The 15000-nt window shown below is 44.2% G+C and overlaps 1 long non-coding RNA gene across 1 annotated transcript in view; it reads right to left on the bottom strand.

The window, feature by feature from the left end:
- The window catches only part of LOC138948397 (uncharacterized), a 319572-nt gene extending 307040 nt beyond the window's left edge, over positions 1-12532 (bottom strand). Inside the window, exon 1 of the long non-coding RNA XR_011449984.1 lies at positions 12378-12532. This is a non-coding gene — a long non-coding RNA (uncharacterized lncRNA). The remainder of the gene's footprint in view (positions 1-12377) is intronic.
- Positions 12533-15000: the final 2468 nt, after the last annotated feature.

Below are 15000 nucleotides of genomic sequence, written 5' to 3'. Positions count from 1 at the left end.
TGAAAGCAGTCTCTGATTCTTCCTTTCTTTTCTCTGAAATTGCTGGTAACATTACTAACATTGTAACAAGAAAAACGAGGCTGGATGTCTAAGGGGGGACCATTATAGAGCAGTTTTTGCCACGAATTGGTCCCCCGGGGGACTACTTCAGAGGGGGGACCGGACCGGATCCTACACCGGTGGTCTTTGGAATGAACGTAGAGACAAACAATACAAGACAGTTCAGTAGTGTAAGGCGGTGTAGAGTGTACTGAAACAGTGCTATCTAATACCAGAATATAGACTGTGTGAAGGATGTGGCGAGGACACACAAGTCCCGACACGTACGAACTGTCGTCCCTCCGTGTATGGCGCGGGTGCGAGAGTGGGACGGCTGTCCTGAATTGAGTCCAAAGTTGACCTCGCCAACAATACTATTTCATGACAAATTCAGTGCCAAGCTTCCTGCAGCGAAATACACTTCGCAGAGTCGACTTAGCCCATTTTATATCACGACAAGAAAAATGTTCATTCAAAATGAACAGCGTCGATGCAATGTCCACCAAAGATTTATTTTGGGAAGTGTTAAAGGTTAGGGTCAAAAGTTAATGAATTGCATGTTGTGCTGGATATATAAATTGTTTATTTCAGTCAATGCTTGATTCATAAGTACATTTTTCAGCATGGTGCATCTACAGGAGGGTGCTCCAACAATGATGCATAGTGCCAACATTTAGCGCAAACTTTTCACAACAGTGCATTATTACCACAAAGCGCATACAGCGATTATATAGTAGCAAGTTGCACTAAACATTTGAACAAAATGCATTTTGTTCAAATGTTAACAGCACAGCACCAAGTTTTGCATAAGTGCACAACAGCACTGACCATTTCACAAAAGTGCATAACAGCTGTGACAATTTTACAAAAGTGCATTGACCATTTCAGGCAGATGGCTAACATGCAGATTTCGCTTTTGTCTGTCTTTCTTTTGTAGCCAAGTGGCGTACGCAGTCTTTTTGTGTAATTATCTCCTGCCCGACCCAGTTGCCTCCCCTGTCTATTATCTTCCCCTGACCCAAGTTGTGTCTCCCGCTAGGATTATTGTGTGTTTACTATCGTAGGGTAGACTCTTGACCGGATTCCTTTCTAACCTCTTATCCCAGATTTAGGTGGTCGTTATGTAATGTGCCGCCAGACTGTCTGGGTATCGTTGGACGGCGCTTTGTCAAGTGGGTGTCATTTCTTTTGACAGGGTGGCTTGGAGGTTTTAGTCTCTTACCCCTCTCCCCCTTCTTTGTAACTGCTTGTAATCTAATGAGCCTTATCCGGTGTGCGTAATATTTCCGGTGTGTGACACCTCTGTAACGATTTCTGCCTCTTTAACGATCCCTTTCATTTGGCAGGCAATCTTAAGTAGAACGCCCCCCGTTGTCTGACACCGGGTAGCGATTCCTATTGGCTTATCGCCACAGGGTATCGGAAGTGGCCAGCCTTTAAAAGACTGACCAGTTAGACTAGAGGAGAGAACGCGATTTGTAATACTGAGCTGTGTGCTGCTCATATGTGTCGGTCGACGTGTGGTTGTAACTGAATTCCGAAACCTGTGCTCTTGTGTTTCGCGACTATCGTCAGCAGCAGGTTTTGTGTTCCTTTTACGTGTGCTCACTGAGGAGAATCTACACTGCTTTCTGGTGTTAACTTTCTGGTGTTAACTTTCTGGTGTTAACTTTCTGGTGTTAACTTTCTGTTTGCTTTCTGGTATACGTTAAGTAAAAGTCACGTTATCGCAACCTCTGTCTTGGCGTCTCATTTATGCTTCCTGGCCTATTCCCCCCCTTCCACTCCACCCTATCACACTTTGAAAAGTAGGCATGTTCAAGATCGATGAAGTCATGAGCAATTGGGTTAGATGACAGAAAAGATTCAAAAACGTCAGATTCAGTTAGATGACAGAAAAGATTCAAAAACGTCAGATTCAGTGTTTTGGGCACTGTTGAACAGGAACATTCTCTCTTGTTCAACAAATGTGGGTTCAATTCAAAAGCAACATTGTCACAGATAGGCTAGTGTTACATTTCTGTAAAGTTTCAAAAACATCTTCCATGTTTTGGTTACTGTTGAACAGAGGCATATTTTCCTGTTCAAAAAAGTCTGACACAAATTGTCGTGGTTGTGGGTTAAGGTTCGATCTATACTGTCCTTCAAACGAGTCGTAGAACCGTCATTGTCACAGATAGTGTTACATTTCTGTTTTACATTCAAACGAGTCGTAGAAGTAGTAGTACATTTGCGTTTGGTTGTTTTTGGCTCACGTAAGTGTAGCCTATGCGATCGTAACTTTGTCTGTCTGTGCGTGCGTGCGTGCGTGCGTCTGTGCGTGTGTATGTCTGTGGTAGAAACTCTAACATTTGAAGACGTCACATTACATTGACGTCACATTATGACGTAAGAGGGTTAGACGTCACGCGAAGGAAGTACTGAAAGTCTCGGTCATTATTATTTTGAGCGCGCCGAGACTAGTTGGCAGTCGTGTCCTTGTATGCAGACAGACAGATCTAGATCTAGTGTCTCGCTTTCTTGCACAGTTTCACCTATGCTCTTTCTCTGTGTGTGTGTGTGCACTGTGTGTGTGCCACGGTGTGTGTGTGTGTGTGTGTGTGTGTGTGTGTGTGTGTGTGTGTATGTATGTGTGTGTGTGTGTGTGTGTGTGTGTGTTTGTGTGTGTGTGTGTGTGTGTGTGTGTGTGTGTCGGAGTGATTGAGTTTGTGTTACTGTTTGTCGATTTCTTACGTGAGCCTTGATGGCTTCGCCTCTTGTTTCTTTTAGATTCCTGTCACTCATACTAGCAGTATTGATTGAGGTACATAAATCTGTTGATGTACATAAACGGGATGACTTGTTTGTAATGAATCCTTGTTTCCTCCACATTGAGTTTGCATTGCAGTTGGACAGAAATGAACAGGTGTTAATTGATAAACACATTGATAATGGCTTTTGAGAAAATCAATCAATTCTGCAAAGGAATTAACTTGATGACATCAAAACTGCAGCGCCATTTGAAGAATGGTTACCATTTCTGTTTCTTTGATGGGAATCAAACAAATAAAAACATTGACTATCCAAGTTACCATGAATGGCAATAGTTGACACCTGAAAAGTAGCAAGGATATAATTTGAGACGATAAACGCCTGATGCAATCCCTCCTCAAGGTCAGTCAACTCAAAACCTTCATCATTCGCAACATCAGTAGGCAACACAGCAGCATTCGTATGTCCAGAAATCATGTCGAAAAAATATTACATTTCAAAAGCATGTCCAACCACAGTAAAACTGTTGTTGGCAAGTGTTAGTGTCCGAAGTAGCCTTCAGTGTGTGTATATGTATTCATGTGACAGAGAACGTGACCTCATTGTTCAATCCTCTCTCTCTCTTCTTTCTCATTCGAACGCACACACGCAAGAACGTAGCCTACGCACGCATGCACGCGCACGCGCACGCACACACACACACACACACACACACACACACACACACCCCGCTGACGCACACGGCAAACCACGCACACACACACTGACTGTCGGCAAGCATCTCTTTTTGTTTTCTTTACCTTTGTTTATTGTGTTTTCGATATTTGTGTTTATTTTTTGCTTGACTTATCTGTTTTATTTTAATGTTTGCTATCCACATCGTGTGATAAATGTTTCTTCTCAGTCTCCGAGTCAGTTTAGTTTCTGCACGCCGCTTTGGTACTCCTTGTTTTTCTAACTGGTGTATTGTGCGCGACTGATTTGCGGATTTATTTTTATTCCTTTCATATGCAGTTGAAGTGTTGTGGGTGTTATTGTCTGTATATGCTATGTTGCGTCTGTGTATGCCTACAAGAATTTTGGGTGTAATGTGCCTGTGGTCTGCTCGCAGTCGAGCACAGAAAACATGGCGGCGCCCTGTAGGCAAATTCGTGGAAAGTCTTCCCGACCGCAGATACCAGCGTCGTCCGCGACGCTGGAAGGACGACGCTGGAATTAAGACATGAGAGTGGACGTACTTGAAGAAAGACCAGACCGGGGATGTTTATAGCCGCTCAGCTGACCAGCAAGCACGCTACGAGACGATTGGGACAGCGGGGGTGAGCTGAAGCCTTGACGACAGACTGCCACATTCTGGCATTAGTGGACAAAACCCTGGCAAGATCAAACTTCATGGAACGAAATTGTAATTGTGGAAAAAAAACCAAAAAGGCAGAATACTTGTCCCCAAATATTTGTTCTTGATTTGTTTAATCACTGATTATTATCCTTTACGCATTCTTCTGGTTAGATGTGTATGTGTGTTTACTTTATTTTCTTTGGTGTTTTCTCACCTTCTTTTCGTCTTTTCTTTTCTCTCCTAAATTTGGTAAACATTTTGAGTAAAATTTACGAATTGTTTTTATTTACTGTGTAAGGGCTTGTCTGCCATGTTCTTATTACACCCCCGGTATAGGGGTGTGTATAGGTTTCGGTCGATGTGTTTGTTTGTTTGTTTGTTTGTTTGTTTGTGTGTTTGTGTTCGCATATAGATCTCAAGAATGAACAGACCGATCGTCACCAAACTTGGTGAACAGGTTCTATACATTCCTGAGACGGTCCTTACAAAAATTGGGACCAGTCAAACACACGGTTAGGGAGTTATTGGTGGATTAAAATTATACAAGGACTTATAGAGGGAGATATTAATGGTCAAAGGGAAATAACCATTCTCACTCAGTCACTGCCACCAACTGAGAAGGTTATTTCCCTTTGACGGGGGTGTTTTTCCTACCTCGGAGGAATTTCTTGTTGTAAATGTGTTTGAAGACACCCCCATAAGCCGTAGGCTTGTAAATTGTTGTCTTCACCCTATGGCGATGTACATTTCCTGAACATGTAAATATGAATAAACATTGTTTAAACCAAGCACAGGTTTTCATCAATCTCTTGATTTAACAGTTCGGCTTCTCTTAGAGCATATAAATCCTCATAAAAATTCTGTGCTTCTTTAACAATCAAAACATTATCATGGATAACCTCACCATTATCTTTCTGCAAGAAGCCCATGGACTTCTGGACAAACTGTCTTTTTTCCAAATTACAAAAGTATTTTGTATTTTTTCCCCTTCTCCAATCCACTTAGCACGGGATCTAATTATCATACCATCCACTTTTTTCTGCCTTATTTGAATTAACTCCTGTCGTGTTTGCTCTAAAAGTTGTATATTATACTCTGTCAAATTACTTTCCAAAGTGTAAAGAATTAATTAATACACAAAGCAAATCTTTTTCACTGTCTTTGTTTACGCAGCAGCACGCGTCGGGGTTTGTTTAGTAGGTTGGTTGTTTTGTCAGAACAACAATCCCCCACATGTGTCTGTTGAAGAGTGTTTTTTTCTGAAATGTGAAATATTTTCTCCATCCACACAACTAATGATAATGATAATAATAAAACATTCTTCTATAGCGTTGTTCACCGCCAGATAACAGTCTCATGGCGCTTAACAAATCCATCATACAATACAAGCATTAATAGTTAACATTTTATGAACAACAACTAGATACAGATGATACACTATCAACTTGCCCACACGTTGTAATACACTTTTGTGCACCTCCCCCACCCCCCAACCCATCACCACCCCACCCCCACCCCCCAACCCATCACCACCCCACCCCCACCCCCAAACCCATCACCACCCCACCCCCACCCCCCAACCCATCACCACCCCACCCCCACCCCCCAACCCATCACCACCCCACCCCCACCCCCAAACTCATCTCTTGTTCTGCTCCCCATCGCCCCGATCTCTGTATAACACGGAAGTCTGGTGTTCTCCAGTAATGTGGAAGGGATAAAGAGATAGAAGCTGTAATGACTTCGTAACATACCCGTCCTCCTAATCACAAATGACTGATCGAGACACCCCCCTTCGTTCCGTCGCCCTCCCACCCTCTACCTCCTCTTGCCAAAGCCCGGTGTAACAGGATAGAAATTACTCCCACGAGATTTTTACTCCGGAGTAAACATTTCGTACGAAAACGTTACTCCCTTTACGAAAAAAGCACTCCCCCATTGCACGAGAAAATTACTCCCCAAGACAGGTGAGTTCCGAGAAAACATTTCGTAGAAAAATGTTACTCCCCTGACGAATAAATAACGAATAAATTACTTCACCCCAACACGAGCAATTTAACTTCCCATGCCAGGTGTACGAAATTTTTACTCCCTTGTCCCCTGTTAGTGTTGGTGGTGGAAGGGGTGGAGGGAGGGTAGTGCGACATTCGTGTGCGCGAGATCACTTATTGGCATTATCCCTTCGCCCGCATCCCATTTTTGCGTACGAGATTTTTACTGGAAGTAAAAAAAATGGGGAGTAAAAATTTCGTGGAGGGAGTAATTTTTTCGTGCCTTGGGGAGTTGTTTTCTCGTACGAAAAGTGTACTCGGAGTAAGAATTTCGTACGAAATATTTACTCCGGAGTAAAGTTTTCGTGGAGTAAAATTTTCGTGTCACACCGGCCACTCGCACTCCCTCTGCAGGTAGAGTGGAATCCCCATTACAGTTTGGACAATTTTCTTCTGTTTGTGAAAGTCCTTCGTTCCCCCCTTTCCCCCTTGGTAAAAGATGTGTCGAAATAACAGCCATGTGTGTGGTGATTTGGAAGAAGTGTGTGCGTTTTTAGTGTCCATCCCCAAGACCGTCTCCTTATTCGCTTCGTTATAATTATCCCCTTCCATTGCCACCCCCACCAATAAAAAAATCTTCCAGCCTCCTTTTGCAAACATCTCGTTGTTGTTTCCAAAGAAATAGTTGTCATACAATCAGTCGTCGCCCTCTAAGTGTATGGCAAGCACTGGATCATGTTACGGTAAATAGCAAGACGACTCGGCGCTGTCTCCAGGCGAATCTCCATGCCGAGCCCTTTCCTCTTTTTGACACAGGCAATCCATTTCTTTCTCTACCCGCCCTCTTTACCAGATGGTTTGGGTGAGTGTGCCCTGAAGATGGCGGATCGAGTAGCGTGCCCCACCAGATCAGTGATCAAGTGTTGACTGCTGTCAGAAGATCCCCCTCTGTCTCCATGTCCCTGTCTCCTTTTCTTTCCCTGTCTCTCGTTCTCTGTTAATGTTTAGTCTCTGTCTGTCTGTCTCTAAGTTTCTATTTCTCTCTCTCTTTGTCTCTCGGTCTCTCTCTCTTGCTCTCTCTCTCTCTTTCTTTTTCTCCCTCCCTCCCTCCATATCTCTTTCTCTCTCCCTTTCTCTGTCTCTCTATTTCTATGTTTCTCTGTCTGTCTGTCTGTCTGTCTCTTTGTCTCTCTCTGTCTTTCTCTCCCTCTGTCTCCCTCTCTCTCTCTGTCTCCCTGTTTCTCTCTCTTCTCCCCTCTCTCTCTATCATCCCCTTTTCTCTCCCCCCCTCTCTATCCCCCTTCTCTCTTCCCCTCTCTCTCTCTCGCTAACTCTCTCTCACTCTTCCACCTCTCTCTCTATCTCCTCACCCTCTCTCTCTTCCCCCCCACTCTCTCTCTCGCTTTCTCTCCCTCTCTCTATCTCCTTCTCACCCTCTCTCTACTTTTTCCTCCCCCCCTCTCTCTCTGTCTCTCTCTCTGTCTCTGTCTCTTCCTCTCTCCTTTTCACCCTTTCTCTATCTTTCCCCCCCCCTCTCTGTATCTCTGTCTGTCTCTGTCTGTCTCTTCCTCTCTTTCCCTCATCTCCTTCTCACCCTTTCTCTATCTTTTCCTCCCCCCCTCTCTCTCTCTCTCTCTCTCTGTCTGTCTCTGTATCTCTCTCTCTCCCCACTCTCTCTCTCACTCCCTCTCTTTCCCTCTCTCCTTCTCACCATCTCTCTCTCTTTTCCTCCCCCCTCTCTCTCTGTCTCTGTCTGTCTGTCTGTCTGTCTGTCTCTCTCTCTCTGTCTGTCTCTGTCTCTCTCTCTCTCTCGATGGCCCAGATAGGCGTTCATCTCGTGCCGCAGGAGTTCTTTGATCTTGTGCGATGTTTTCCTTTGTTTCTTATAAGTGATTAATCGATCCATAAATTAACCATTCTTCTTTATCGGTCTTTGATTTTGTGCTCTCAATACGAAAGCTGAGTTCCTTTCTCGATGTTTAATGTCGAACGCTTTTATTGTAGTTTTAATGTTGTTGTGTTTTGCAAGCAGTGCTTGTGATTGAAGCGGGTGCGCGGGTGTAGATTAGTGTAATCGGTAGCTCAGTTGGTAGAGCCCGGTAGCTCAGTTGGTAGAGCCCGGTAGCTCAGTGGGTAGAGCCCGGTAGCTCAGTGGGTAGAGCCCGGTAGCTCAGTGGGTAGAGCCCGGTAGCTCAGTGGGTGGAGCCCGGTAGCTCAGTGGGTAGAGTCCGGTAGCTCAGTGGGTAGAGCCCGGTAGCTCAGTGGGTAGAGCCCGGTAGCTCAGTGGGTGGAGCCCGGTAGCTCAGTTGGTAGAGCCCGGTAGCTCAGTGGGTAGAGCCCGGTAGCTCAGTGGGTGGAGCCCGGTAGCTCAGTGGGTAGAGCCCGGTAGCTCAGTGGGTAGAGCACAGGACTTGTGATCCTAGGTTGGAGTCCGGGCCGGGACCGACACGGGTCAACTTTATGTGCGGACTCAGAGACGGTATCCATGTTCCACCCCCGTGTCACCACTGTGGCACGTAAAATATCTTGGTCAGTCTGCTATAAGTGCAGGTGGCTGGGTAGCGCGACTCTGTTGCTGCTAGCTTTCCACTGGGAGGAAGCGACCCGAATTTCCCAGCAATGGGACAATAACATGATAACAATGAACATGACAATGAAATGAAAGAAGATCCGTTATCAACGATTGAATTTTGTCAGGAAAGTCTCTCGATGGCGCAGAAACGTCCCTGTTCATCTGGTGTCACGTGAGTTGTTTGTTATCGGTGCAACCAGGAGAAATAGAGTTGTAAAAATGACCGTAGGGACAGAGATAGTATATGGCAGTGTTACAGCGAGTGGCACAACCATTTAGTTTTGCAAGCAGCAGAAGTAGAGTTGTGACAGTCACCAAAGGGACAGAGAGTGTATGGCGGTGTTACAGCGAGTGGCACAACCATTCAGTGTTGATGTAGAGTTGTGAAAGTCACCAAAGGGACAGAGAGTGTATAGCAGTGTTACAGCGAGTGGCACAACCATTCAGTGTTGATGTAGAGTTGTGACAGTCACCAAAGGGACAGAGAGTGTATGGCAGTGTTACAGCGAGTGGCACAACCATTCAGTGTTGATGTAGAGTTGTGACAGTCACCAAAGGGACAGAGAGTGTATGGCAGTGTTACAGCGAGTGGCACAACCATTCAGTGTTGATGTAGAGCTGTGAAAGTCACCAAAGGGACAGAGAGTGTATAGCAGTGTTACAGCGAGTGGCACAACCATTCAGTGTTGATGTAGAGCTGTGACAGTCACCAAAGGGACAGAGAGTGTTGTCAGGGTTACAGCGAGTGGCACAATCATTCAGTGTTGATGTAGAGTTATGACAGTCACCAAAGGGACAGAGAGTGTTTGGCAGTGTTTCGGCGAGTGGCACTACCAATCAGTGTCCAAGGACGTCCCAGAAGACCGTGTCATTGTCACGACCAAAGGAGATAACTGAGATCAGTATTCGTCTGCTCGTCTTCATAATCATTCGTCACAATGATATTCCCTCCCTTTCTCCCTTATCTCCCTTATCTCCCTCTCCATTTCTCTATTTCTCTTTCTCTCTCGTTCTCTCTCTTTCTATCTCTCGCGCTCTCTCTCTTCCTCCCAATCTCTCTCTCTCCGTCTCTCTCTACCTCTCCCTCCCTCTCTCTTTCTCTCTCTCTCTCTCTCTCGTTCTCTCTCTTTCTATTTCTCGTTCTCTCTCTTTCTATTTCTCGTTCTCTCTCTTTCTATTTCTCGTTCTCTCTCTTTCTATTTCTCGTTCTCTCTCTTTCTATTTCTCGTTCTCTCTCTTTCTATTTCTCGCGCTCGCTCCCCTTCCCCCATCTCACTCTCTCTCCTTCCCCATCTCTCTCTCTCTCTCTTCCTCCGCAATCTATCTCTCTTCCTCCCCATCTCTCTCTCCCTCTCCCTCGCCATCTCTCCGTCTCCCTCCCCATCTCTCTCTTTCTCGCTCCCCATCTCTCTCTCCCTCTCTCATGCTCTCTCTCTCTCTCTCTCTCTCTCTCTCTCTCTCTCTCTCTCTCTCTCCCTCTCTCTCGTACTGTTGGATTTTGACACGACATAGAGTTGTTGGTCTTAGCTGACCCTCGCCCCAAGGGGGGTGGGGGTGGGGGTGGGGGTGTGTGTGTGTGTGTGTGTGTGTGGGGGGGGGGGGGGAGGTAATGCTGCCAGTAGGTAATTAGCACCGGACACACTCTTCCTTGTGCTGCTTCCTGAAGTGTTGACGGGTTTCACCCCCCCCCCCCCCCCTGCTGGTGCCCACGTCTGTCTGTACCGCTCGCTACATTTAAAGGTGGTCGTCTGCATTTTTGCTTTTTTTCAATAATCTTATGGTTAGATTTCGCTAAAAAGTTATGTCAGATGATGAATGAACCATGGGGGAAAAAGTTATAGAAAAAAGATATATGTAAAAAAAGATTTTATTTTTGGGTAGCGTGACTCACGCTTCCAATATTTTGTTTTCTGTTTGCTGAGAACATGTGCTCTGCCTAAAAATACTGACTAATCAAATTCATTATGGGGGCGAGGACGCCCCCATTCTATACGGATAGTTTCGAGGTTGACCATGGGCAGCGCCATTTTGTTGTGAAATACGTCATCAGTTTGTGTACACAGGAAGTTGTGACATCCGTCACCCTATGGGAGGGGTGACGTCAAAATTGTTCATCTGTAGAAAGTTGTGAAATCCGTCACCCTATGGGAGGGGTGACGTCAAAATTGGTCATCACAGAGTTTGTGTAACACAGGAAGTTGTGAAATACGTCACCCTATGGGAGGGGTGACGTCAAAATTGTTCAACAAAAACATGATATGTCGCATTGTGCAGGGTCAACTGCAACAAACTCAAACCGAGCCATTCATACCTAGCTGTATTTGAGTGACTTATATACCCGACATTTTTATTTCTTATTTTTAGCACAGGTGTAGGAAAAATCATGAACCAAAATGTTATTTATTTTCTAATTTAACATTTTTTTTACAAATATGACCATGGTCTTTTAAACATACAGTGACATTAAACATTGTTATGTTAAAAAAAAGAAAAAAGAAAAAAAGCTTTTGTGCACAAATCAGAAAATACATTGTACATTTTACCTACAGGCCAAACCGTGAGTGTCTGTGGCAAAGCCCGACCCAGGAAATTGCACTGATTTTATATTTAGATCAGAGAGAAATTGTCAAGAACAGGCGCTTGCATTTGGATGTGTCCAATGATAGTAGGTTTGGTTGTGATCAATCAGAATAATGTAGGAATAAAAATGTATGACAGTTTAGTATGATGACATGTAATTCACATATGCTGAAATATGATATTATACATCATGTAATATTATTATGGCTGTTGCCATGACCATGAAACCCAACAAAGGTTTAATGTAATGTAATTCAAAATACCAAAACCGAGCACCTATTAATCTCGTCTTTGCGCGTGAAGATTGAGGCCGTCTGCCAGCAGCGGTTAGGTCATACAGTGGAACCCCTCTCTAGCGACCTTTAAAATGTTGACAAAAATCGGTCCTTGTGGAGGGGGGTCCTTACAGAGGGAGGGGGGCGGAGTCAGGGGGCCACAAAGAAAGTCAGATTTAAAAAAAAAAAGAAAACAGAGAAGTTTGAGTTGCTGACGACCGTTCTCTCTGAAAGCAAACTGCTTCGATTTCATGTTTGTCCTTGGTGTCCACCAGTTCTGGTGCATGTACTACCCTGGCCAAGTTTCCTCTCAAGACATCAAAGAGACCGCCCCAGTATACTCTACAGCCTCTGGGCGAACAACCTCTCATAGCTAAAACTGGGTCAATGACCCCTGGGAAGAAGGTCAGTGTCTATAAAATTTTACTCCTAGGCCTGCGGCCAGGGGGGGGGGGGGGGGGGGGGAGTATACCGGTACCATTTGAGAATCAGACCAAATGAGAATTGAACCATTTGAGAACATCCTTTTTTTTCAATCACTACATCGAAGGCCTGCGGCCCGGGGTTCACAAGGGTTGGTTTGTTTGTTTGTTTCAAACCCACACCCATATACACACATTTCCCATTTAAACCATTTGTCGGCCCCCTGTCGATATTTATCGACTAAGTTCCTTGTGTCACTATGCTTATAGCCACGCCCAAACAAATGCAGCAACAGTTTGACACTGGAGCGCTGTCTACGCTTTTTTTTTAAACGCACGAAATGCACGGGATTTGAGAGGAGTCTTGCGCTTGGTATTTTCCAAATAAGGATATCCTACTATGAGTACCACGCTGGAATACTACAATGAATTTTCAAACGGCTACACTGGCTTCGTCTTTCCTGATCGAAAGGGGGTGTATTGTTGATATTTGTAGATAATAGACTCTGCATTTTAATGGTCAAATGGCGATTTCGGTATAAAAATGTAGACAAGGACCTTTAACGCCATGTCAGACGCACAACACAAAACTGTGTTTTCTTTCAAAACAAACACAAAACAGCGTGTTTCTCGTGTGACATCCTACAAAACGCGTTTCAGAAAACACTGTTTTGTGTTTTCGAATCGTGTTTTGTGTTTTAGAGCATGCTCTAAAATCTAAAAACACGTTTTGGTAGTCAGCCAATGAACGCGGACGATCAACTCACGTGACTCGGTTTCCGGCACCACGGAGATAGAAAAAAATGGCCGACTCAGATGTGGTACAGACTGATTCAGAGTAGTATCGGACCCATGAATCCTAACTAGAGTCTATGGAGCCTGTCACGATTGAAGAGAGGCAATAATATCAGTGGGCGCTGCCAGCCGGCCGTGTTGTTTACAAACCCAAACACAAGGCGATAGGTGGACGGGTCAAGCTGACACTGACCGATATTTCTGTGAAAACACGCACCGCGCTTCATCTGTGTGTTTCGCGTGTGACATCCCCTCTTTAAAAACATGTTTCCCTGACGTTTTAAGATGGTGTTTTTGTCGAAAATATCGTTTTATATAGCTATTGTGAAGAACACGTGGGGGAATTCGGGGGCTGTGATTGGATGGTCTCTTCCGATCATCCGAAGCATAATGCTACGGAAGTCGGCCATTTTTCTCAATATCCAAAAGCATATTGTCAATAACAAAGACGCATGATTCCGGTTTCTTCCACGTGTATAAAGTACACGCATACCTCAGTCTTCACCACGCGAATTCCCAACAGAAGTCAGACTTTCGAACATACAATCTACGTAGGCAAGCATGATACGCCATGACGTCGTATGATTCCTAGTATATTGACGTAATGCTAAACATCCGGTTATCTCGAGTTTTCTACATGTCCGTGGATTTTTCAATGTTCGGTTATTTCCGTGGCTTCATGCGGAAAGGGAACCGTCGTCTGCAATCAACGACATGGACCATTCTGGTACTTGTTGCTGACAAAAACATGATTTAACACAGAATTTAATGTCAGAATGTCTTTGAAAGTGTCATGAGAAAATGTTTTTTTTCCACTCGCTTTATTGACATGCTTCCTCTTGCGAGAAAGTGTCCTGACAAATTGTGTTAGATGTGTTCTGGGAAATGTCCTTTCAAAATGTCCCGAGAAAGAATATTTTACCACTCGCTTCATTTACATGCCTCCTCTTGCTTGTCTGTGCGCTTACTTCTCGAGAAAGTGTCCTGACAAATTGTCATTAGATGTGTTTTGGGAAATGTCCTTTCAAAGTGTCCTGAGAAAATGTCTTTTTCCACTCGCTTCATTTACATGCCTCCACTTGCTTGTCTGTGCGCTTACTTACTTGAGAACGTGTCCTGAAAACTTGTCCTTAGATGTGTTCTATGATGCCTTTGGAAGTGTCCTGAAAACTTGTCCTTAGATGTGTTCTATGATGCCTTTGGAAGTGTCCTGAAAACTTGTCCTTAGATGTGTTCTATGATGCCTTTGGAAGTGTCCTGAAAACTTGTCCTTAGATGTGTTCTATGATGCCTTTGGAAGTGTCCTGAAAACTTGTCCTTAGATGTGTTCTATGATGCCTTTGGAAGTGTCCTGAAAACTTGTCCTTAGATGTGTTCTATGATGCCTTTGGAAGTGTCCTGAAAACTTGTCCTTAGATGTGTTCTATGATGCCTTTGGAAGTGTCCTGAAAACTTGTCCTTAAATGTGTTCTATGATGCCTTTGGAAGTGTCCTGAAAACTTGTCCTTAGATGTGTTCTATGATGCCTTTGGAAGTGTCCTGAAAACTTGTCCTTAGATGTGTTCTATGATGCCTTTGGAAGTGTCCTGAAAACTTGTCCTTAGATGTGTTCTATGATGCCTTTGGAAGTGTCCTCAGAAAATGTCCTCGAAGAGTGTCCTGTGTAAGCGTCTTTACCACTGACTACATTTACGCTCTTGCTGCTGTTATAAACATCAACATATCTTACGCTATAATGACAAAATCGACATTATACCCCATATTACAGTTAGGTATTAAAAGACAACGTAAAAAAATATGACGCGAAGAAACTGTTACATTTCAAAGCAGGCCGAGTGTACGTGCGTTAGTTGGTTGGCAGGTTGGTTTGACAAAAACAGCGTTTCAGTTGTTGAACAGTGTTACTTCTGAAACCGGTACACTCTTGAGTGTAGAACATTTTTTTTTATCCGTACAATCAGTTAACCCACACGTTGTGATACACATTTTGTGCAACCCCCCCTCCCCCTCTCTTCACCCCAAACTTGACCTCTCTGTATCGCGGAAGTCTTTCAATCTCTATTACTTGGTGCGCTTTAGAAAGTGTTCTTGGAATTGTCCCGAGAAAGATGTGTTCTGGGAAAAAGCATTTGAAAGTGTCCAGAGAAAGTGTCCTTAGAGATTGCCCTAATTGAGTTGATTGTGTTTTGTGGAAATAGCTTTTTAAGGGTAGGCATGCTTCCTGTGTGATATTGTG

This window comes from Littorina saxatilis, linkage group LG15, assembly GCF_037325665.1.
Source record: "Littorina saxatilis isolate snail1 linkage group LG15, US_GU_Lsax_2.0, whole genome shotgun sequence".
Lineage (NCBI taxonomy): Eukaryota > Metazoa > Mollusca > Gastropoda > Littorinimorpha > Littorinidae > Littorina > Littorina saxatilis.
This window is presented reverse-complemented; position numbering and strand designations above follow the sequence as displayed.